The sequence below is a fragment of the Ovis aries genome, chromosome 1 (assembly GCF_016772045.2).
Source record: "Ovis aries strain OAR_USU_Benz2616 breed Rambouillet chromosome 1, ARS-UI_Ramb_v3.0, whole genome shotgun sequence".
Taxonomy (NCBI): domain Eukaryota; kingdom Metazoa; phylum Chordata; class Mammalia; order Artiodactyla; family Bovidae; genus Ovis; species Ovis aries.
Window position 1 is genome coordinate 9,613,425 of NC_056054.1, and position 26,212 is coordinate 9,639,636.

At 46.3% G+C, this 26,212-nt stretch overlaps 1 long non-coding RNA gene across 7 annotated transcripts in view; it reads right to left on the reverse strand.

The window, feature by feature from the left end:
• Positions 1-4,216: 4,216 nt before the first annotated feature.
• Positions 4,217-26,212, reverse strand: part of LOC121818926 (uncharacterized) — a 36,728-nt gene continuing 14,732 nt past the window's right edge. The window contains exons 5-7 of one of the 7 annotated variants that reach the window (XR_009596492.1): positions 10,466-26,191; positions 6,113-9,139; positions 4,217-4,627 (exon numbers count right to left, since the gene is read on the reverse strand). This is a non-coding gene — a long non-coding RNA (uncharacterized LOC121818926). The other 6 variants (XR_006059007.2, XR_009596497.1, XR_009596498.1 and 3 more) reach the window with 6 other exon arrangements.

The window sequence follows — 26,212 nt, forward strand, 5'->3', positions numbered from 1 at the left end:
GATTCAAGGAGGTTTAATGAGGAGGAGTGGTTATAAAAGCATGGAGCAAGAGAAAGGGCGACCACAGGGATGGAGCAGAAACAACCCTCGGCGGGAAGGATGAAGTAGAGGGACAAGGACTGCGGCCAGCCCAGGGTGACGCTGTGCAGAGAAGCCAGGAGACTCAATATCCCAACCTCATCCTCCTCTCTAATCTCCTGCTGGAGATTTCCTCTGGCAGAACCCACCAGAAGCAGAGAACAAGAAAGCCCTTTTTTTCAAAGGCGGCATTAGCTTTATTATTATTTTTTTTATTGTACTGGGTCTTCATCGTTCTCTAGTTGCGGCGAGCAGGGACTACTCTGTCGCTGTGCACAGGCTTCTCATTGCGGTGGCCTCTTGTTGCAGAGCACCAGTTCTAGGTGGAGTTGCGGCACACGGGATCAGAAGCTGTGGCTCACAGGCCCTAGAATACGGAGTCAGTAGCTGTGGCACCCAGGCTTAGTTGCTCTGCAGCATGTGGAATCTTCTAGACCAGGGATCGAACCATGTCCCCTGCATCTTATCAACTTTACCACCAGGGAAGTCCCAAGAGAACTCATTGATGTGGTCCATCCAGGTCAGTCTACCAGGGCAGAGACCAGGGTAAAAAGGGTGGAAAGAGGGGAGCGCCTAGAGGAGCAAGAGGAAGGCGCCAGGCAAGTTCCTCTTGTTACCTTTGAAGTTACAGCCTTAATCTTTTCTATATCACAGAACAGTTTATAGTTAAGATTCATCTCTAGCACCATGTTGGCTTGATGCACATAGGTAGTGATAACGTCCTAGACTGTATTATGAAGTGCTTATTTTACATCAAGCTCTGTGCTAACAGCTTTATATATTTTATTTCATGTAAGTGACAAAGGCAGGATGTGAACCCAACAAGTTTAATTCGAGGGCTACACACTTAACGAATATACTACAAAGTCTCTCCAAGCTTGGGTGGAAGGAAACAGGAAGATATTCCAAAGAGAGACAGCTAACAAAGACAAAAGATAGCAATAAACAAGTCTTGGACAAGGTCTGGCAGAGTGTCAGCCCTGGCAGGTGTAGAGAAGCAGACAGCAAAAGACAAGGGGAAGATTGATTCATAAAACCATCAGGCTAAAGACGTTAGTGTTGGGTCCACAGGCAATAGGATGTCGGATAGAATCATAATTATTGGGGCTTGAGACAGAATGTTCCGGGGGGTGGTGTGCAGGACAGTTCAGAAGGGAAGGAAAGACAGAGGACCACTTAGGAGACTTCAGGGTGACTGGGTGACCCGGGTGACAGGTGACAAGTGACCGAACTTGGAAGATGGCCTGGGGAAACAAAGGACCCCAGGCAGAAGAACAGAGGGGAGGGGGTGGGGTGGGGAGTGGTAGTGGGCAGCCCCATTCGGCCCTGTAATTCTGTTTTTACTCTCAAAGCAAACTAAAGTATTGACTCGATTCTGCTCTTACCCCGAACCCAAAAGCTGCTTCTTTTTTCATTTGTCAACTTAATTGGAACAAAAGTCATCAACATCAGTCAATTACCTTGCTGCAGCCTGAAAGGGTCCGTGGACCTGAAAGTCATTAGCCAGGTCTGGTTTTTGGAGTCATTGACCTCCAGTCTCTCTAGGATACGGAGAGGGAACCTTGATTTAATTGACCTGACTAAAACAGCAATTTCTGTGATGACTTTCACAGAAATAGGCCACTAGCAGAGAGATCTTGGTGACACATTAAAAACTCAAGTGCCTAAAGAGCTTCAACAGGCAACAGGTCCAGCACTGGGAGCCTAACTTCCCCAGCAGCTTGGCAGGCTCCCAGAGGTGCCAGGGGTACTGCCCTTGAGCAAGTGGGAACAGCCCACCCAGATCACCTTGGAGTTAGAGGTAAAGGGCAGAGCTTGACGGAGGCACACGGGAATGTGAAAGACAAGAAGATTCAAACCTGCCCCGGTATTCCCCGTCAGAGTGGAGGGAAACAGCATCTACTTCAGTGCAAAGCCAGAAATCTGGGACTCCTCTCCCACCCTCACCCATCACACCCCAAGTCACCAAGTTCTGCCTATTCTAACTCCTCAGCACCTCTCAGAGCATACACTGTCTCCATCTGCTCTATCATATCTCCCTTGGTTACCACAACACATCTTCCTCCCTGTATAATCTTATATCCTGTGCTCACCCACTGTGAATGACTTTTGAGTGTCCCCAGGGCACCCTTTACGCTCCGTCATTGCAACCGGAGGCCACACGTGCACCAGGCACCCAGACAATGCGGGCGGGCAGAGGGAGCCCCAGTGACTTCAGGGACTTCACACTTCATTACTGGGGCCCTTCTTCATTTCCAGGAGCTGCTGTAACAAATTACCACAAATTTAGTGGCTTGAAACAATAGACATTTATTCTGTCACAATTATGGAGGCCACCAGTTCAAAAGCAAGGTGTTGGCACAGCCACAGACCCTCCAAAGGCTCGAGGGGAGAAGCGCCATTGCCCCTTCCAGCCTCGGGCAGCTGTCAGCATTGCTTGGCTTGTGGCTGCATTGCCCCAGCCTCTGCCTCCATCTTCACACGACTTTCTCCTTGCCTGCCCCCATGCCCCTTCTCTGACTCTTATACAAGCGCTGGTCCTTGGATCCTGGCCCACCCGGGATGGCCAGGATGAGCTCATCTCAAGATCTTTACTTACATCTGCAAAGACACGCATTTCAAATAAGGCCACGTTCACAGGTTTGGAGATTAGAACAGAAGCCTATAGTTAAAGGCTGAGCCAGAAGAGCAGAAAAATGACCAGAGATAGAATGTCTGGGTCAACTCAAAATTCATACGTGGAACCCGAATCCTCAGTGTGATAATATTTGGATTTGGGGTGGTAATTTGGATTAGGTCTGAGGGCAGAGCCCTCATATATGGGATCAGTATCCTTATGAAGGTCTTCCCAGGTGGCGCTAGTGGTAAAGAACCCACCTGCAGGAGACGTAAGAGATGTAGGTTCCATCCCTGGGTTGGGAAGATCCCCTGGAGGAGGGCATGGCAACCCACTCCAGCATTCTTGCTGGACAGAATCCCATGGACAGAGGAGCCTGGTGGGCTACAGTCCATGAGGTCGCAAAGAGTCGAACATGACGGAAGTGACTTAGCACACATACATACCCTTATGAAAGAGACCTCAGAGAGCTCTCTCAGCCCTTCTGCTTTGTGAGAACACACTGAAAAGATGCCCAATCTGCTGGTGCCTTAATCTTGGACTTTCTAGCCTCCAGGACAGTGGGAAATACGTTTCTGTGGTTTGTGAAGCACTCAGTCTACGGTAGTTTGTTAAAGAAGTCCAAATGGACTAAGACAAGGACACTTCTGGAAATACACGTAGCAGATGAGGTATGGGAGTGTGACCCACAGAAGTACCAGTAAGAGCAATTGTATCAGCCAAATTGTCCTTTAAAATGTACCCCAGTTTTGCACTGAAACTCTGATCCCCAGGGATCCCTGGAAATGACCAGAAGCAGACCAGAGCCTGGAGCCTGAGCCTCTCCTTGCTTCCTCTGGATCTGGGATCCCATGACACTATCTGCACATCATCAGCCCCTGTCTTGAAAGCTCTGAGATCCACATCCTAAAGCCCATCTTATAAGCATAGGAAAGGAGCTGAAAGAGGGGTTCAGTTCAGTTCAGTTGCTTAGTCGTGTCCGATTCTTTGCAACCCCATGAACCACAGCACACCAGGCCTCCCTGCCCATCACCAACTCCTGGACTTTACTTAAAGTCATGTCCATCAAGTCAGTGATGCCATCCAGCCATCTCATCCTCTGTCATCCCCTTCTCCTCCTGCCCTCAATCTTTCCCAGTATCAGGGTCTTTTCCAGTGAGTCAGCTCTTCGCACCAGGTGGCCAAAGGATTGGAGTTTCAGCTTCAACATCAGTCCTTCCAATGAAAGAGAGGGAAAGACCATAAACTTGGGAGTCGGCAGACTGGGTTTGAATCCTAGTTCAGCCTCACTAGTTGCTTCCATTTCCTTTGCCATAAAAGAAGATAATGACAGCTCCCTCTCGGGGCTGTTAGAACACGTGAAGCCTGAGCACTGTACCCAGCACATGACAGGGGTTCTAACAACTGTTGCCCCCAAACCTTCAAAGGTCACTGATAGCTTATAGTGAACGATGTTGGATTCATGATCTCCAAAGAAGATTTAGCTTCGGGACCAGGGACCAGGCTTGATCACGCAAAAGCTTTTGTGTGGCAGAGTTTTATTATAGTGAAAAAGGGACAGGGAAAGCTTCTGACATAGATATCAGAAGGGGGACAGAGAATGCCCCCCTTGCTGGTCTTAACAAGGGAGCTATGTACTTTTTTAATCGGTTGTTACCATAAATTAAAAAAATGTCTCAAGCAGGTAAAGGCCTTACCAGACCCAGTCCCACAATATACATTTTAAGATAACAGGATTAGAACTAACAATAGAAAGACCTTACCAGACCCACTCCCATAATATACATTTTAAGATGACAGGATTAGTCAGAAGGTTCTCAAGAAGGAGAGACATGTCCTCAAGCAGGATGCCTTGTTGTCATTGGTACAGAGTTTAAGGGAAAACATATCCTTGAGCAAGATGAGTTGTTTTGTTGTGCAATCAGCTCTGGGCTTAAAAAAAAAAAAAAAAAGTTTGTCTTTTTCTCCTCCTTGAGAACCCCAGATCCCTTTCTCTGCCTCAAGGGCTCTTGACCCCTTCCTCCTCCTTGGGGACCTTGGACTTCTTATCAACATACCTAGGAATTGACTCTCTCAGTCACCTATTCCTTCTGCCCCTCTCTAAGAAAGATGGTCTTAAACCTCCCCCATCCTGCAAGCATCCAATCTGATGGAAAGGCTTAAAAAGATAGATAATCAATGCGAAGTGGGGAGTTATAATGGGCTCCACGTAAGCAGTACCAAACAAGCTCAGGTGAAAACCCCTCCTCCTTTGTGCTTTATGAGCAGGCAATGCTGCAGCCCTTGCCATCCTGCATTAAGCAATGTTTCAATTCTCTGTTTTCTTTATCTAATAAACCAGGCCACTGGGTGAAAGCTTGCACTCCCTTGGTACCTTAACATGCTTTTCTCTTCCCTTGTGGTTCTTACATAGGATATGATTTCATTCACTTAATTTACTCGTTGGACCAAGAAGGGACTGTCCAGGTCATACCCTTGGTGTCAAAAAAAAAAGTCTAGCAAAGCTCATATCTTTCAGGTGTATGGGTGCCCAAAATCCCAAGATCCCATGAGATGTTTGTAAGCAGAGACAGAAGGGGACCACTGAGAACCAACATCAGCAAATTAGGCATGAAAGTCCCCTGATGTTCTATCTCCACGACCTCACCACCCTCTATCCACTGCTGAGTATTGGGCGATATTGCAGTATTGGAAGATGACTGACATTAGGAAGAGTGTGTAAATACAAAATAATTGCCAGTGGGAGAGATTTCCTGCATCTTATTTCAGTCTTAATGGGAATCAGCCCTCTTTAGACTCAAGGATCCACACTGCCGGCCTCCATGCAGCTGGCTCTTGTACCTCTCCCAGATAAGAGAATTTCCCAAGTGACTGCAAGCCAGAGGTCATCATTTAGCTGCCCTAGTGCCCCCAGGGTCCCCAGTGACTGAGAAATGTTCTTGTTCATCTGACACAATGCACTTTTACTGACAGGAACTCTAACTGGACCAGTGGGTCTCAACCGGGGGGAGTTTTGCTCTCCCCACCCCACTCCAGACTTTTGATAGTGTTTAGAGATATTCTTGGTTTTCACAGCTAGGGAGGTGCAAGTGGCATCTAATGGGTAGAGCACCCTACAATACGCAGCACAGCCCCCACCACAAAGAAGTATCCAACCCCATATATCCATAGCCTGCAAGGTTGAGAATCTAGTCTGGACTCTTCACCCAGAACAACGCAGAAATGCTTCTGTGAGTCGGATCCAACTCTTTCCATCAGCACTGGCCATGCCCTGGCAACTCAAGCTTGTTGGGTGAACTGGTTTCCCTCCCAGCACTGGGCCCAGCCCTCTCTGCTGCCCGCAGCCCCACCCCTCAGGGAGAGGACTCATGTGGCTGAGATGAAAGACTGGTGCCGCAGGCCCCCATGCCAACTCACCACTTGATTGCTTTTAATTAATTCCGCTTGATTACAGCACATGGGAGTCGCATCGGAGAGATAAGACAGGCTCTTTATATTCTGTCTTCATTAAAAAGTTTGGATCTGGAAGGCTTTTCAAAGAGTTATGTGTCTCCTTTACTTTTGTGTCATTTTTAATTGAGGAGGGCACAGGGAGACATGCGGAGCTATGCGGGAGCAGACTTTGAAAATGAAAGATGAAATGTCTGAGGCCCCTTCTGGGGCAAAAACAGCCAGGATTGGGACCCAATTGAGATAGCCAGGAGAGGGCCAGCCCACTGTGGCTGAAAGAGAGATGCGAGGAGAGAAGTATCCTTCTTAGTCCATTACCAGTGGCGCGTTAGTCCAGATCTATGGAATGGCAGGGCCCAGGTACTTTGTCAGGTGAGAACTCTCGGGAGGAGCTGGGAGGTTGTGCAGTAGTGATAAAAGAGAGAGGTCGGGGAGGATGGACCACCACCAGTTATCTATGCCCATCTTCTCCAGCTGGAGGATCATTCTCTCCACAGGGGAACCTTGCCCAGCCTCTCCGTGCAGAGTTAATCGCTGTTCCCTCTGTACTCCTACAAAGCATGCTTTATCTCTTGAGCGAAGCATCATGCTGTATTCGTTATCTACTGCTGCCTAACAAATCACCCACAGACTTGGCAGTTTTTATCTCTCAGCGTCTATGCATCAGGAACCTGGGTGTGGATTAGCTTGCTGCATCTGTCTAAGTGCCTTGGGATGCTTCAGTCAAGAGAGGAAAGATCCACTTCCAAGTCCACTCACATGACTGTTGGTAGATTTCAGAATATCTACTTCCAAGCTCATTCCTGTAGCTGTTGGCAAGCCTCAAGTCCTCACTGGCTATTAGCTGGAGATATCAGTTCCTTCCACGTGAGTCTGTTCATAGAGCTGCCCTCCCTCAGAGCAAGAGAACAAGAGAGAGAGGAGAGCAACTCAAGACAAAAGCCAGAGCCTTTCAGGAACCTGGTCACAGAAGCAACATCCCATCACTGTTCCTATAGCTGTTAAAACCAGAGAAATGCAAATTAAAACCACAATGAGGTACCATCTCACGCTGGTCAGAATGACTGCTATCAAAAAGTCTACAAACAATAAATGCTGGAGAGGGTGTGGAGAAAAGGGAACCCTCTTACACTGTTGGTGGGAATGCAAACTGGTACAGCCACTATGGAGAACAGTGTGGAGACTCCTTTAAAAACTGAAAATAAAACTGCCATACGACCCAGCAATCCGACTGCTAGGCATACACACTAAGGAAACCAGAATTGAAAGAGACACGTGTACCCCAATGTTCATCAAAACACTGTTTACAATAGCTAGGACATGGAAGCAACCTAGATGTCCATCAGCAGACGAATGGATAAGAAAGCTGTGGTACATATACACAATGGAGTATTACTCAGCTATTAAAAAAGAAAGCATTTGAATCAGTTCTAATGAGGTGGATGAAACTGGAGCCTATTATACAGAGTGAAAGGAAAGTGAAGTGGCTCAGTCGTGTCCAACTCTTTGCAACCCCATGGACTATAGCCTACCATGCTTCTCCATCCATGGGATTTTCCAGCCAAGACTACTGGAGCAGGTTGCCATTTCCTTCTCCAGGGGATCTTCCCGACCCAGGGATCAAACCTGGGTCTCTCGCATTGTAGACAGACGCTTCACCATCTGAGCCACCAGGGGAAAAACACAAACACAGTGTATTAACGCATATATATGGAATTTAGAAAGATGGTAACAATGACCTTATCTGCAAGACAGCAAAAGAGACACAGATGTGAAGAACAGACATTTGGACTCTGTGGGAGAAGGCGAGGGTGGGATGGTTTGAGAGAATAGCATTGAAACATGTATATTGCCGTATGTGAAACAGATCACCAGTCCAGGTTCGATGCATGAGACACTCAGGGCTGGTGTACTGGGATGACCCTGAGGGATGGGATGGGGAGGGAGATAGGAGGGAGGGTTAGGATGGGGAACCCATGTCCACCCATGGCTGATTCATGTGAATGTATAGCAAAAGCCACCACAACATTGTAATTAGCCTGCAAAAATATTTTTTTTTAAAGTGAGTCACTGGGTCCAGACCACAGACGAGAGAAGAGAGTGCAGTAAGTCCCCTACATGTGAACGCTCAAGGTGCAAATTTTCAAAGAGGCGAACATCCATTCGCATGTCCAGGCACACAGGTTCACGTCTGGCGTACATTGTCACGCGCGCGCACGTCCTCTACAAGCAGTTGCGCTTTTGTGTCCTTCACCACACAATGCTGTACAGAATAGAGTACAGCATGTACTAGAGTACAAGCCCAGCATGTCCAGAAGCAAGCGACTTTCTTCATTTGAGGAGGCACTGTTAGTTTTTAAAGCACAGGACTGAAAGTTGAACGGCACACAAAGGTCGCCTCCAGTCGTTCAGAAGACAATCCAGGGCTACGTCACCTATGACAAGAAAAGAAGAGCTTCTATCCAGACATTACTGGACTGTTTTTTTAGGAAGGTAGATAGAATTGAATCCAGCAAGGAATCAGAACCTGCGTCAACATCAGGTGTGAGTGAAATTGCCCTCCATCTCCTACTGCGGACGATCCTTCAGCTCCTCCATCCCCCTCCTCCCCACCCTCCTCCCGTCAGTAACTCTTCTTGCCTGTTCGCTCAATGTCAGCCCTGTCTGCCAGCGGTTGTACTGTACTACTGTACTTTTCAAGGTATTGTACTGTAAGATTAACACTATTTTCTTTACTTTTTTGGGTTTGCTTGCTTTTTATGTAATATCTGTGTGCTGTGCTCAGTCAGGTCTGACTCTGCAGCCCCCAAAACTGTAACCTGCCAGGCTCCTCGTGTCCATGGCGATTCTCCAGACAAGCATACTGGAGTGGGTTGCCATTTCTTCCTCCAGGGGATCTTCCCAACCCAGGGATCAAACCCAGGTCTCCCCCATTGCAGGCAGATTCTTCACCAGCTGAGCCACCAGGGAAGCCCATTTCCTGTGTGAAAAGAACTATAAACCGATTACATAAAGTACTACAGAGCTGACAGCGGTACTAGCTGGCTACCTAGGCTAAATTTATTGGACTTAACAAACAAATTGGACTTAGGAATGCACTCTTGGAACGGAATTCATATGTTTGTAGGTGACTTACTACACGTGAGGGCATAAACACAAGAGGCAGAAACCGTAAGGGGCCATCAGAGAGGCTGCCTCCCATAATCCCATGCACTGCAATAATCTGCCTCTTTTTCTGAAACTGTTGGTCGTTGAGGTTGGCCCCCCTACCTCCAAATCTCCAACAACTGGCTCAGTGTCCAGGACATTCTGGGCACTCCAGGGGTGTGTGGTAGGATGACAAAGGCATACGTGAGTGAATTAATAAATGAGTGAATGAATGTACAAATAAACGAAATTGCCATCTCTTAACTTTATTTATACTTGTCAGACCAGTCCTCAGAAAAGAAAACTTGTTTGCCTCCAAAACTACCATCGCAGGAATAGATAAAGCCAAGTTATCTAAACACTCAATCATAAACTCAATTATGTCATTTATATATTAACTTGAAATCACAGAGTACAAGTATATTTTATTCTATTAAACATGCTGCCAGTACTATATCTTCTCCGATTATTGTTTAATTTGCATGCGGGTGTGTGCTAAATCATTTCAGTTGTGTCCTTCTCTGTGGCCCTGTGGATTGTAGCCCATCAGGCTCCTCTGTCCATGGGGATTCCCCAGGCAAGAATACTAGAGTGGGTAGCCATGTCCTCCTCCAAGGGATCTTCCTGAGCCAAAGATTGACTGTATCTCATGACTCCTTTATTAGCCGGAGAGTTCTTTACCACTGGGGGTTCCCTGGCAGCTCAGCTGATAAAGAATTCACCTGCAATGCAGGAGACCTCAATTCAATTCCTGGGTCAGGAAGATCCCCTAGAGAAGGGATAGGACGCCCACTCCAGTATTCTTGCCTAGAGACTCCCCATGGACAGAGGAGCCTGGTGCCACCTGGGAAGCCCATGATTTAATCTCCATCCACTCTTAAATATTTTCGCTTTGGGAACTTATGACTGATAGTAAATTAACAATGTTGAAAAGAAAAAAAAAAAAAACAGCTTTTCATTATTTTAAGCTGTTACGTGGGACTCTAAACAGTACTGCAATGATCAAGAGTGAAGAAATTCTATCTAGACCTAGTTAGTCTTATGCAAGATAAATCAGTGGAGAAGCTGGAAACTCAGGAGCAGAGGTTTGAGCCAGGAGAGGCTGGTGCCTGAAGACCCAGCAGATCAACTGGAATGTGCCATGGCAAGAAGCTGAGCCCAGCTGAAACTTACTGAAACAAGTCAACTCATGCCAGTGGTGCCCCACGGGTCCAGAGACAGGCTAAGGAGTGATCAACAGATGAACAGTTTCCCAAGTAAGTTCAGCTGCAAAAAGATTTAGGCAAAAAAGTAAGTTCTTCAAAGGTGAGTGGAACAGGCCAATGTAAAGAACCTGGCATGAAGTAAGGAAGGTTAAGGTCCTAGGGCCCTGGGCTCAGAGACAGAATCCCATCCCACAAAGATGGTCTGAACAAAGTAAGACCTCAGTGCTAGCAGGACTGGGGTACAAAACCAGAACACAAAGTGATGAGTGAGCTGTGTGCAAATTAAGCCCCAGATACTAGGGGTACAAAGGAGGGCTTTGGTTTCAGGATTAAGCGGAGGGCTTCTCTCCAAGATTAGATTGAGTCCTTTAATACCAAAACCTAAATGAGAGCTCCTTCAAGTTCCCATCCCCAGAACCAAATTGGGCCCAGAGCCTGGAGGTAGTGGGAAGGGAGATGCTGGGATCTAGGAAGAAATCAAAGAACTTGTACCTTCCCAACCACCTGGTCCCCCACCTCTTGGAGGAGAGGTGCCCCTCTTCAGAGCTCAAATTCAGGGCTGGCATATTGGGCCACCGTACCCCGAACGGGGCTTCAAAGAAGTTGTGCAAACATGGGCGTGGCCATTTTATGGAGGGTCTCTCCTCCTATGAGAGTAGGCAAGAGGGCACAAAGGAAACATGCCCAGGGAAAAAGCCCCGGTGGATGATCAGCTCTAAGCACCAGTGTAAACCCTTTCTCAAACCTTCTTCTGGTTCCACTCACTGACACTGAAGCTTTGGACTAGTCTGTCCTCACCTGAAAAGGTGGGAGCTGAGACTGGGATCCAAGCTTTGGGTGGAAGAAGAAGAAGCAGACCAAACTTTCTCCTCTCACTTTGGCTGCATTGAGTCTCAGTTGCGGCAAGCAAGGTTTTTAGTTGCAGCACGTGGGATCCAGTTTCCTGACCAGAGAGCGGACCCAGGCCCCCTGCATTGGGAGCAGGGAGTCTCAGGACCACTGGGGCACCAAAGAAGTCCCAGACCAAACGTTTTAGGTCACTGCTGTCAACATAGCTAAGGCAGAGATGGCCCCTCACAGACAAGCTGCTGACTCACGCACCACACTGGGTTTGGAGCCGAAGCCCCAGGGTTAAAAATCCTTCCTCGCACTGTCCTGAGTCCCTAGCCTATGACCATCACACTATCATATTTCAGTCACAATGCAATATCACTTCTGGAGTCAATGAGACCAAACCTCCCTCCCAGACATCAAGCTGGGAGTCCAGGAGGGTTCTTAGGTTGCAGAGTCTGTTATGTCAGTTCAGGATGGAGAGACCTGTACAGGTTGTTTCTGGAGACCAATGACATGGAATCTGAAGTGACCGTGATTTGGTGTAGGTGTAGATAAAGCGTACACCTTTTAGAAGACAGGAGAAACCACATATTGAATCCATCCTGAGGGAACTACTTCCAAGGTGTTAATTAGGATAAATCGTTCAGTGTAGGTTATTTATTTGTTTATTTATTTAACAACCCTTTATTGATGCCTGCCTGCAATGTGGCAGGCACTGTGGGGAATACAAACAAGCCCAAGGTACGGTCTCTGGCCTCAAAGGAGCCTGTAATCTGGCAGGAGAGACAGATGCCTACACAGCTAACACAGAGAGGGAGGAAACAGGAGAAGGGGATGAGCGTGCAACTAATCAGCCTTCCCATTCCAATTAGAACCCTTGGGCTCAGAAGCCAGAGACCAAGGTAGAATTCCAACTCAGCGGCAAAGTTGATAAGACACACAAACCCTCCCAGGTCTGGGAGTAGGAAACCTCCTGAATTACGAAGAGTTCAAAGGCAAAATGCATGTGATTTTAGTGTGAATCGGATCATTCCTGGTAGATTTCCAAGTCTTATTGTCTGGTTTTGAATAGCATGGCTAGGCTTACTCTAGACAGGAATGTTATAGGTAAATTGAATTATTGAATTGCCTTAAATACTGGATATGGGATCGGCATGCAGAAATAGGGAGCAAGAAAAGAATATTCATTCATCCATTCAAAAATTATTTCTTGTTTTGGAGTATGAAAGAGTTCTGGAGATGGATGGTGGTGATGGTCCATGACAATATGAATGTACTATACATTTCACAATGGTTAAGATGGTTAATTTTATGTTGTGTGTGTTTTACTACGATAAGAAAAAGTGAAAAAGAATTATTGAGTTAATTAACATGTATAAAGCACGGTGTTACATGCTGGCCCAGATAAAAATGTGAATGGTACAGAATCCTTGTCCTTAGGAAGCTCACAATCTGAGGGGAAAGGTCAAGAAACAAGTAAATCTCAGCTCAGACACCACCTCTCCCGGGAAGCCTTCCCTGATCCTTGCACAAGGAGTTAGGTCTACTCCAATTCTCTCTCAATAGTCTATGCTGGTTTGTTTCATAATTATCGTCATTTATTCAGCAAACATTTATTAAACTAGGCATTAAGGATATAAAAGCAAATGAGGCTTTCAATGTAAAGGAAGAAACAAACATGCCAATGATTAAGTATTTAAAAAAATAATAATAATACTGCACCTCTCTAAACCGTAGACTGAGCTTCTAAAGATTGGGTTGAGTAAATATTTGCTAGATGGATGGATGGACGCATGCATGCATTGATAAATGAGTATGTGTGATATGGAGAAATGGAAACCAAACTATGTGCCTGTGAATATAAATAGGGATCATTTAAAGTGGGTTTCAAGGGACTTTCCTGTGGTCTAGTTGTTAAGACTTCGTCTTCCAATGCAGGGAGTACAGGTTTGATCCCTGGTTGGGAAGCTAAGATCCCACATGCCTCATGGCCAAAAACCTGAAACATAAAACAGAAGCAGTATTGTAAAAATTCAATAAAGACTTTTTAAATGGTCCATATCGAAAAAAAATTAAGTAAATAAAATGGGTTTCAGTTCAGTACAGTCCCTCAGTCATGTCCAACTCTTCACGACCCCATGGGCCACCAAATGCCAGACCTCCCTGTCCCTTACCAACTCCCGGAGTCTACTCAAACTCAACTCCATTGAGTCAGTGATGTCATCAAACCATCTCATCCTCTGTTGTCCCCTTCTCCTCCTGCCTTCAATCTTTCCCAGCATCAGGGTCTTTTCAAATGAGTCAGTTCTTCGCATCAGGTGGCCAAAGTATTGGAGTTTCAGCTTCAACATCAGTCCTTCCAATGAACACTCAGGACTGATCTCCTTTAGGATGGACTGATTGGATGTCCTTGCAGTCCAGGGGACTCTCAAGAGTCTTCTCCAACACCACAGTTCAAAAGCATCAATACTTCGGTGCTCAGCTTTCTTCACAGTCCAACTCTCACATCCATACATGACCACTGGAAAACCATAGCCTTGATGAGATGGACCTTTGTTGACAAAGTAATGTCTCTGCTTTTTAATCTGCTGTCTAGGTTTTCTTCCAAGGAGCAAGTGTCTTTTAATTTCATGGCTGCAGTCAACATCTGCAGTGATTTTGAAGCCCCCCAAAATAAAGTCTGACACTGTTTCCACTGTTTCCCCATCTATTTGCCATGAAGTGATGGGACCAGATGCCATGATCTTAGTTTTCTGCATGTTGAGCTTTAAGCCAACTTTTTCACTCTCCTCCTTCACTTTCATCAAGAGGCTCTTTAGTTCTTCTTCACTTTCATGGGTACTTTATTTTTGATAAAGGAAGCAAGAATATACAATGCAGCAAACATAGCCTCTTCAATAAATGGTGCTGAGAAAGTTGGACAGCTACATGTAAAAGAATGAAATTAGAACACTTCCTAACACCATACACAAAGATAAACTCAAAATGGATTAAAGACCTAAATGTAAGACCAGAAACTATAAAACTCTTGGAGGAAAACATAGGCAAAACACTCAATGACATAAATCAAAGCAAGATCCTCTCTGACCCACCTCCTAGAGTAATGAAAATAAAAACAAAAGTAAACAAGTGGGAACTGATTAAACTTAACAGCTTTTGCACAGCAAAGGAAAATTTAAGCAAGATGAAAAGACAACCCTCAGAATGGGAGAAAATAAAAGCAAGTGAAACAACTTGCAAAGGATTAATTTCCAAAATATACAAGCAGCTCATATAACTCAATATCAGAAAAACAAACAACCCAATCAAAAAGTGGGGAAAAGACCTAAACAGACATTTCTCCAAAGAAGACATATGGATGGCTAACTAACACATGCAAAGATGTTCAACACTGCTCTTACTCAGTTCAATTCAGTTCAGTTCAGTTCAGTCACTCATTCATGTCTGACTCTTTGCAACCCCATGAATCGCAGCACACCAGGCTTCTCTGTCCATCACCAACTTCCGGAGTTCACTCAAACTCATGTCCATCGAGTCGGTGATACCATCCAGCCATCCCATCCTCTGTCGTCCCCTTCTCTGCCTGCCCTCAATCCCTCCCAGCATCAGATTCTTTTCCAGTGAGTCAACTCTTCACATGAAGTGGCCAAAGTATTGGAGTTTCAGCTTTAGCATCAGTCCTTCCAATGAATATTCAGGACTGATTTCCTTTAGGATGGACTGGTTGGATCTCCTTGCAGTCCAAGGGACTCTCAAGAGTCTTCTCCAACACCACAATTCAAAAGCATCAATTCTTCAGCACTCAGCTTTCTTCACGGTCCATTATTAGAGAATAATGCTCATTATTAGAGAAATGCAAATTAAAACTACAATGAGATATCATCTCACACCAGTCAGAATGGCCATCATCAAATAGTCTACAAACAATAAATCCTGGATAGGGTATAGAGAAAAGGGAATGCTCTTGCACTGTTGGTGAGAATGTAAACTGATACAGCTACTATGGAAGATGGTATAGAGATTCCTTAAAAAACTAGGAATAAAACCACCATATGACCCAAAAATCCCACTCCTAGGCATATACCCTGAGGAAACCAAAATTGAAAAAGACACATGTATCCCATTGTTCATTGCAGCACTGTTTACAATAGCTAGAACATGGAAGCAACCTAGATGTCCATCAACAGATGAATGGATAAAGAAGTTGAGGTACATATACACAATGGAATATTATTCAGCCATAAAAAGGAATGCATTTGAGTCAGTTCTAATGAGGTGGATGAACCTAGAACCTATTATACAGAGTGAAGTGAGTCAGAATGAGAAAGCTAAACATCATATTCTAATGCATATATATGGAATCTAGAAAAATGGTACTGAAGAATTTACTTAAAGGGCAGCAATGGAGAAACAGACATAGAGAACAGACTTCTGGACATGGGGAGGGGAGAAGGTGAGATGTATGGAAAGAGTAACATGGAAACTTACATTACGATATGTAAAATAGATAGCCAACAATAATTTGCTGTATAACAAAAACTATACAGGGGCTCTGTATCAACCTAGAGGGGTGGAATGGGGAGGGAGGTGGGAGCGAGGTTCAAAAGGGAGGGGATCTATGCATATCTATGGCTGACTTGTGTAAAGGTTTGACAGAAAACAACAAAATTCTGCAACACAATTATCCTTCAATTGAAAAGTTGATTAATTTTAAAAAATAAAATGGGTTTCAAAAGATAAATAGGAGTCTGCCTGGAGAGAGGACAGGCACCCCACACAAGGGCAGGGGTGTGGGAAGAAGTCTGCAAGTTTGGGAAGCAATGGAGAGCTTGGTTTTAGAAATTCTGGAAGAAAAGCAGAGGGAGCCTGATCAGGAAGGCCGGTTGTAGGCTGTTCTAAGGACTTTGCAGTTTGTTGTGATGATAATCAGAGGCTATGAGAGGTTTTTAAACAGAAGACTGTAGCCACACGTTTTATTTCAGCTTGCTCACTCTGCAGTGGGTGAGTGAGTGAGTGAGTGAAGTCACTCAGTCGTGTCCCACTCTTTGTGACCCCATGGACAGTAGCCTACCAGGCTCCTCTTTCCATAGGATTTTCCAGGCAAGAGTACTGGAGTGGGTTGCCCTTTCCTTCTCCAGGAGATCTTCCCAACCCAGGGATCGAACCCAGGTCTCACACATTGTAGGCAGACAGGAAGAGCCCAGCAGTGGGTCAGAGGAAGTGAAATTCAGTCAACATAGGTTGATACAAGGGACCAGGTAAGAAGTAAGTCAGAAAGAGAAAAATAAATATCATATATTAATGCATGTATGTGAAATCTAGAAAAATGGTATAGATGATGCTATCTGCAAAGCAGTTATAGAGACAGACATAGAGACCAAATGCATGAAAAATAAGGGGGGAACCGAGGGTGGGATGAATTGGGAGTTTGAGATTAACATATACACACTGTTGATGCTATGTATAAAGCAGAAAAGCAGTGAGAACCTACTGGATAGCACAGGGAACTCTACTCTGTGCTCTGTGATGACCTAAATGGAAGGGAAGCCCAAAAAAGAGGGCGCATATATATATACACACAGCTGATTCACTTTGCTGTACAATAGAAGCTAATACAACATTGTAAGGCAACTATACTCCAATAAAAATTTCTTTAAAAAAAGGGGGGGGGAGGGGGACCAAGCAAGAGATTATCCTTACTCATGTGGTAGAAATATAGACAGAAATGCCCGAAATTAAGAAATGTTTAGGATGTATGATAGATTCAGCAGTAAGTTGGACTGGAAGATGGATTCAATTATTCAATAAGCATTTATGGAACACCTACTATGCAGTAGGCACTATTCTAGATACTGGGAATTTAACACTGAACAGGGGAGCCAAAGTCTTGTCCCTATGAAACTTAGGTTACGGTGTGGTGAAAAAAATTAAAATAAAGAAGTAAACAACAACAAACAGGATTAAAAACGTGTGAGCTTGAATAAGTCACTTAACTTTTCTGTGCCTCAGTTTCCTCATCTGCAAAACGAAGATGTTAATAGTATCTACCTCACAGGGTGGTTATGAGGATGCAGTGAGTCAATATCATAAAAGACTCTGAACAGGCCTGGCCCATAGTAGCCACTATGTAAATGTTAGTCATTGTAATTAATAAAAATAACACAGGCCCACACATTAGAGAGGGACTGTCATGGTAGAGGTAAGAAAAGATTATTTTGGTTGGCAGGTTAAGAAATTCTTTTCTGGGCTGCTATTCTCAAGCTGGGTCTTCCCAGGTGGCTCAGTGGTAAAGAATCTGCCTGCCAGTTGCAGGAGACTCGAGATTGTTCACTGGATCAGGATGATCCTCTGAAGAAGGGAATGGCAACCCACTCCATACTCTTGCCTGCAAAATCCCATGGACAGAGGAGCCTGGTGGGCTACAGTCCAGGGGGGTCGCAGAGTCGGACACAGCTGAGCAACGGCATGCACATTCTTGACCTGAGATCTTAAAAATGGATGCAGAAGCCAAAATGGTTAAGTTCTTTAGAATAACACTCCAGAAGAAAAGCTCCTGAGGCTTGAATGAGCTAGGAGCAGCCAAGAGGTAGACCGAAGCCCAGGGTGACCAGAGCACAGTGAATGAAGGGTAGGGGTGAGGGATACCCCTAAAGAGGTCAGCAGGGACCAGATCATGGAGGGCTGCCAGACCATGGGTTTTTATTTCAGTAGCAGCATGAAGGAGGCCGCCATCAGGGGGTTTTACCCAGGAGAGCAATAGTCTCTGATTCTTACTTTTGCAACACCATTCTAGCTGCCTGTAAAAGGTTCCAAAATATGGCTCCAATTTCCTCCAATCCCTCTATGCATATCCTTTGCTGTCAGAGTTGCCATTCCCTCACCAAGAGGAGAAGCCTGTTTCCCCACCCCGCTTGTATCTGAGCTGGCCTTGTGACTTACTTTGATCAATGCAGTGAAATGTTTGGTGGTTCCAAAGCTAAACCTCAACAGGGGCACTGTTCACTTTCCTTCCACACTGACCATCTTGCTTCCCTATGCGCTTACTTTGTGCGAAATATGAATGTGTCAGTCGCTCAGTCATGTCCACCTCTTTGCGATGTTGTGGACTGTAGCCCACCAGGCTCCTCTGTCCATGGAATTCTCCAGGCAGGAATGATGGAGTAGGTAGCCATTCCCTTCTCCTGGCATCTTTCCAACCCAGGGAATGAACCCATGAACCCAGATCTCCTGGATTGCAGGCAGATTCTTTACCATATGTGCTAATCATATTTATTATTTTCTATGTTTTATGATGTTTAGGTATCTTTAGAGGGTCTTGCTGACTGGAGAGAGACTGCCCCTCCCAGAGCTGGCCAATTCCTAGACAATAAACAGTTTGTCAGTGAGCCCACCTTTCATATACATACCAACCAGTTCCCAGACCATAACCCCAGTTACCTCTTTTATCTAACTCTCACACCAGGCCAATATTTCCCCCACCCTAAATCAACCAGGGCCTGCTACCAAACAAGTAGAGATAGCTCCTCTGCCTCAGAGCCTGCTAGAATTATTCAAACCAGCCAGTTCTAAGCTGGTTACCCTGCCCTACCTTGCTTCCCACATACATTCCAATAAAGACTGTGACCAGTGCCTTCCCCTTACTCCTTTCTGCCTCCTCACTGACACTGGTGATTGGGGGCCCTGCATGGAGTTCTGTGCTTCTCACTTCTAATGGGACTGTGGTGAGTTTAAATTATTCTTTCAATGACATTGACTTCTCTGTGTTGTTACCCAGTCAACTTTACAGATTAAGATCAGACACAAACCATCCTACCATGTGAGGAAACCCAGACTAGCCTACTAGAAGACGAAGCCACATAGAGCAGAGACAAGATCCCACAGCTGAGGGGCCCTACACCAACCAGCCCCAGCCAATCTGTCAGCTAACTGCAGTGGAATGAATGGCCCAGGTCACACCAGCAGAAAAACCACCCAGCTTGAGCCTGACCCAAACTGCTGACCCACAGAATCATAAACAAATAAAGATAGGGGATGACTTGTTACACAGCAGTAGGTAACTGATACACTGCTCTATGGGGAAAGTGTACTATAGGAACCAGAGTAGAGGCCAATGTTAGGAGGCATTGGTCCAGGCAGGAATGAACATGACTTGGCCTGGAATGGTAGCAGTGGAGATGCAGGGGAGTGATCCAAATCAAGATATGGTTTGAAGGTAACACTTGCTGCTTAGATGTGAGTGGAAGAGGCAGAGCAGACTCAAGTAAGATGCCATGTTTTAGCCTGAGTACTTGGGTAACAAAGGGGGCAGTTACTGAGATGTGAAGAACCGGGGGAGGGGTGGGTTTGAGTTAGGTACAGAGGGAGATCAGCAGTTCACTCTGGGATGGATTCAGTTAGAAATGTCTATTAGATATTCAAGTGGAAATGTGGAATTCCAAGTTGGACATTCACACTGGAACTCAAGGGAAAGATTTAGGCTGGAGATATGAACGTGTGAGTCAGTCAGCTTAAAGGAGACATTGAAAGCCATGGTGTTGAAGCCAAGTCTTATGAGATCACCGAAAAAGGGTAGAGAAGGAGAAAAGAAGGTATAGGATCCCTAGGGTTTCAGTCTGGAGTCGAGGAGGAACCAGCAAGGCAGACTGAGAAAGAGCAGAGAGCAAGGCAGGGGGAGAACCAGTCCAGTGTTTCAGGGAGAAACGGGCGATCCTGTTGAGAGTCTGGGTAAGAGGAGAAAGAGAAAGAGCCATTAAATTGGGAAACATGTGAACTCTTGGCTGAGATGAGAGCAATTTCAGTCGCCTAGAGAAGAAGGAAGCCAAGTTCAAGTATGTGGAGGAAAAAAAATGAGAGTCTGGATGTGAAGACAATGAATCTAAACAACTCCTTTGAGAAACTTTGCTGTAAGAAAACTTTGCAATACAGGGATAGGATGCGAGGTTAAGGGAAGGAACTTGGGTTTCACTTTCTATGATTGTAAAGTGCATTCGACCTTCAGAAGAATAACTACAGCATCTATGTGCTGTTTTAAGGGAGTTTTCTCTTTTTTTTTAAGATGAGAGGTACTATAGCATTTTGTATGCTAATGGGGATGATCCAGTTGAGAGGGGAGAAACTGATGATGCAGGAAAGAGATAGGATATTTACAGGAACAAAGTCCTTGAGAAGGTGAGAAAGAATGGGATCCGGGACAGCGTGGAGGGGTCGGCCGCTGTTAAGAGTAGGGACACGTCTGCCATTGTAATAGGAGGTTTGTCAATTTAGTGATGGGAAGACACAGGAGTTCTTGTCTGATTGCTTCTACATCTCATTGAAGTGTAAGACAAGGTCGTGAGCTGACAGAATGTGGGGGAGGGTTGGGGGTTTGAGCAAAGAGAAACTGCAGTCTCTGAGTGGGAAAGGGAACACGGGGAGGAGGTGTCAAGGCATTGCCAGGCACTGTCTGGTGCATATCTGAGGTCTGCAGTCATGAGTTCAGAGCGAGACCAGTCAGCGGGGTTATAAGGTTTCTGTAGCAGTGCTCAGAGCTGCTGATGATCGCAGGACCAATGAGTATGGTTGGGGCTTCCCTTGTGGCTCAGCAGTAAAGAATCCACCTGCAGCACAGGAGCTGTAGGAGTCATGGGTTCAATTCCTGGGTCAGGCAGATCCCTGGAGGAGGGCACGACAACCCCCTCCAGTATTCTTGCCTGGAGAATCCCTTGGACAGAGGAGCCTGGTGGGCTACAGTCCACAGGGTCGGAAAGAGCCGGACACGACTGAGGCGACTTAGCCCGCATGCACACATGAGTAGGGTCAGTCAGGTTAGGTCTCTTGCCAAGGTGTAGGTTTAGCTCGGAAGGCAGTTAAGGACATTTATAAGGAAATAATTATAATACATCCTGAGCAGGCTAAGGAGCGGGTGAGGGAGATGGTGGGTGACTCGTAGGTTTTTGCTGTGGACCTACAGGTAGGTGCCATCTGCCAAGACGCCATTCCCATCCAGGAGGAAGCCCAGGTTTCGGGAAGGGAAGACTCCGCGTGAGGACACATAGTGGTGTCTATGGGGACGCGGGCAAGCAGGACACCACCTCCCCTTCCTCTGCCCTCTCACCTGCCCCGGCCCCCTACCTGGGAAGATGGGACAGAACCCCAGTGGCCCCGGTGCCCACTGCCCTGCACAGCCAGCTGCAGCATCCCTCCTTCTTTGGGAACCTGTCAAGGCCTGTTTGCAAGTCTTTTTAGTTGAATACATTTTAATCAGAAAATTAATCAGGAAACACCAGTTCAGCAGATAATTGAACAATGAGGAGACACAATAATTGCTGTTTAGTCTAATTAACTTTGTTAAGTCTTTATTGGTAACAGAGACTTCCTGAGTGAAACTTATTAAATGTCCTCCCCTGGAAAACTCAATTCCTAAAGGAAAAGTCATAGGTTCCGGATCTTTGTCTGCATTATATCCAGAAAAACGACCTCAGCCCCACAGCAGTCCAGAACATCGCTCCTCCGCTTTGGGGGCAGAGGAGACCTGTCAGTCTCTCTGTGGGCTCTGCCCAGCTTCCTTCTCCTGAAATCACAGGCATTCCAGCTCCAAGGCACAGGGCTCACTGCCTCCATCTTCCACTCCCCTTTGCCAACTTCTCCCTTCTTCAGCCTCCTTTCCATGTTGACTCCACTTCTCCTGTATTCTCTACCTTGATTTTTCATGTTGCTGCTCCATCTTGGAACCTTCTCACTTGCCCCGTTCTCCCTCTGCCATGCACTGAAGGGTTTTGGGGTGAGCTCTGGGTTTAGAGGTCTCTTCCATCCCTCAGCTACCCTGGATCTCTACCCAGCTCCCCCTCAGATCCCCTGCTGCAGGGGTCATAGCCCTCGTCTGGGACTGTGTGTGGAGGGAGAGGGCTGGTTCCCACCCCTTCCTCCCTTTGTGCTCCCTGCTGTTGCTGCTGCTGCTGCTGCTACTGCTACTGCTGCTAACTCGCTTCAGTCGTGTCCGACTCTATGCGACCCCATAGACACATCATAAACATCTTCCCTACATCCTCCTCTCCCTTCATTAATATTATTTTTTGATTTGTACAGCTTGTAACTAGGTGTTTATGAAGTAAGGAAAACGGGGGAAGAAAGAGAGAGCCACTACTGTAGGTCACTAGGCTCTCTCCAAACCACATGACTTACAGCCCATTTGTCCTGTCCTCCTTTTATGCTTTGAGGACCTTCTTAAATAGAGTCATGGAAAGAGCACCAAGCCCTCTACCCAGGGGCAGGGACCACCCATGCAAATCACCTATAGGTAGGACCTGGCAGATATTACACTAATACACCAACAGGCATCTGGCTCCAAGCCATTCAAAAGCAAGCTGTTGGCCTGAGTTTTCCAAATAAAGTGCTGCTTAATCCATACGGTCCCTTTGCAAAGGAGACTGTGACTTCAGGGCCCCAAAGGTATGCAAGGAGATTGATTCATACACTAAATGTTTTCCTCCTTACAATTTCTTCTCGCTCTTCCCTCTGCTATCATTTCTTATGTGGGTCCTCTCAGACAGAACTTGCTTGTAATCTGCTGCCTTGCTACACACAGCTAGTTCCAGCCCCCAGCTCCCATTTCCCCCATGGAGAACCATCCTGATACCAGCACCAGCAGACAGAGTCAGGACATCTAACTCATAGAAGCCCCAGAGATTTTACTGAATGATAGGAACTAGGAAATAAGTTGGGGTTTCCCCAGTGCTCAGTGGTAAGGGATCCACCTGCCAATGCTGGAGACATAGCTTCAATCCCTGGTCCAGGAAGATTCCCGCATGCCGTGGAGCAAATAACCTGTGCACCACAACTACTGAGCCTGTGCTCGAGAGCCCACGTGCCCAAACTGCTGAAGCCTGTGTGCCTAGAGCTTGTGTTTCCTAACAAAAGAAGCCACTGCAATGAGAAACCCAAGCGCTGCAACGAGAGAACAGTCCCCACTTGCCGCAAATAGGGGAAAGCCCATGCAGCAACAAAGACCCAGGACAGTCGAACATAAATAAATAAATAAAACTATCTTTTAAAAAGTGTTACCTGTCAAGCTCAAAAAGCAGGACACTCAGAAGATGCTTCAGTAAGACAGAGAAAGCCCCTCTCTCCTGTTGCAACTCTGCACGGCCACCTTCGTTTCAACCCCCTCTCACCACCATGGCAATTAGCAAGAGGGCCACCGGCCATCACAACCGCAGCCTGTATTCCAGGGATGCTTGTCCTGAGAGGTCCCCTCCTCCCTCTGCCTTGTGAACTCTTGGCACCTGACCTTTAGCGCCTATTCACATGTGCTGAAGAGTCTGGCTGCTCCAGACAATCTGTCACAGGTGGTTTTATTTATCACAAGGGCTCTCTGTCATGTCTAACATCAATAGGCCAAATAGGTATTAAAGGTATTTAGATCCTGCATGTCAACCAGGGGAAAGGTGACAGTGAAATGTGCCAGGGAAAAAGGAAGCACAGACCATTTCCAGTGGTTTGGTTTAGCAGGCAAAAAAGTGAAGGGAGACAGGCTGCCATTTCTGCCTTGTCTGGGATAACATCTCCCTCACTGCTGGAAATGGACCCCTCAACCAGTCCTCCAGCTCCTTCTGAGAGTCTCCCCAGGTACAGCACAGGGTGTTCTGGAAGGAGCTGCTGCCATGGCCGCAGGTGAGGTCAGGAGGCTGCTGAGCCCAGGTGACCCGCCTGATGCCCGCAGATGGCCACCTCTGATGCCCTGGCTCAGGATGTGGCTGCTCTTCTGAACCTGTGTCATCTCTTTCCCAAGTTTGCTAATCCCTATATTAGTTATATTAGTGCTGAGAACAAGCTAGAACTTTAGGGAGGATTATTGAAGATTTCGGACTAAAGAAAACGAAGTACAGCATAAGGCACAATTTAGAACTACTCCTAGAAGTGGTCATCCTTGGAAAAGCTAGCCCCAAACCTGACCTCAAAACCTCTTCCTGGACTGGTTCCCTGCTTAGACGCTGGGCAATTCTTCCCCTCCAAGCACAGATCTGCCTCCCAAGTCCTCAAATCCTATCCCCAAATGCTGGACAACGGGGTCCCCACTGAAACTGACCCCACCCACCCACAGGGGTCTAGCACCAGGTCCCCAATAAGACAACCCCTCGAGAATCTTATGGCACATTTCCCAAAGTCTGGGTCCAGACTGGTGGAGCCAGGCTGTGCTGGCTGAGGCCAGTCCAGACCTTTCCCCAGTCTGTCCCCTGCAGTGCCCGGAGGTTCAGCTCCACACCCCTCTGTGCTCCCCACTTCCCCAGTCCCTCCTTCCCTTCCATCAAGGGCTCAAAGAAAACTCTCACCATCTTGGTACAAAGGCGACAATTTATAGGCTGCTCGGGCCAGTCTGGATCCAGAATTAGAAAGGAAAGATTTCTCTAAAGGAAACATAATTTGCAGAGGCATGGCTCTGCTAAAATACCCTCCTGATTTACATTACTAAGCAGTACACCTAACATCGCATTTAGGTCTTCTCCAAGTATCAAGGAGAGCACTTGCTTCTCATTTGCATAACCACAAGGACCCACTCAAGAGGTCTGGCCAAGAATAAAGGGACAGGCTCCACCCTAAAAGACAGACACTGCATTATTTTTAAAAAAATTTTTTCTACTTCAAAAATGGTAAGGTCCGAGCTACCAGGTGCCCTGTTATATAAGGAATGGAAGGAGGGGATAAATTTGAAGGCAGGGATGGTGTCATGTTTATCTCTAGATGTGTGAATGCCCTGCTTAAGAGTCTCTGCACACATATAGGTTGTCAATAAATAGTAGTCAAGTGAAATGGTGTGGACAGGGGCAGGTGTGACATCCAGGTCTGGGGCAGCCTGGAAATGAAAACTAGAGGGACACCAGGCCTATCTATGCAAGCCAGAAGGAGCCAGAGAAGGTCTTCTCAGGCTGGAAGATGCTGTGGGCTCAGAGAGGCTAAAGCCCCCCATCAAGGCTGTGTGCTCTGGCCTTGGGCCCTAGCTACACCTCCAGCTGAGAGCACGTGGCTCTGAGTCCATGGAGTTTGGCTGCAGTTTGTGTAATAATAATACTTATGTAATAATAATATTCATAGCCTAAGCAGCATGATATATCAAACAGTAATCACAACTCCATTTTAATAGGGGGAAGATACCAAGAAGAAGGTATCATTACCACTTCCAATTAATAATTGCAAAGTGAGGCACGAGAGGTTAAGATATTTGCCTTTTCTCATAACAACCCAGATAGTATATAAGTATTTAGCTTTGCAAGCCATGTGGTCTCCATTGTTAAGTCCGCAACTCTGCATTTGTAAAGCGAAAGCAGCCGTAAGCAATATGTTAATAAATGGATGTGGCTGAGTCCCAGTAGGGTCAGTTGTTCAGCCCTGTCCAACTCTATGCAATCCCATGGACTGAGGCTCTCCAGGCTCCTCTGTCCATGAGATTCTCGAGGTAAGAAGACTGGAGTGGGTAGTCATTCCATTCTCCAGGGGATCTTCCCAACCCAGGGATCGAACCTGGATCTCTCGCATTGCGGACAGATTCTTCACCCTCTGAACCACCACTATATGTCCCAATAAAACTTGATTTACAAAACCAGGCAGTGAGACAGATATGGCCCACAGGCTGTAGCCTGCCAGTCCTTGAGCTAGGAGGTAACTGACTTTAGGGTCCACATTCTAAACCATTACCCATATCCTTTTCTAGCAGCTGAAGTGAGGTCCCAGGGTGCAGATCATCAGAGATGGGGAGGCAGACTTTACTCACTGGTCAGGAACTAGGATCAGTCTAGCAGCCAGAGGCTGTGGTCCACACACCTGACGATCTCAACACTTCATATCATGCACAGGTGACACTTTCTGTATTAGGGATGACAGCCGAACCCTCAAGTCAGGAAGGAGAGGA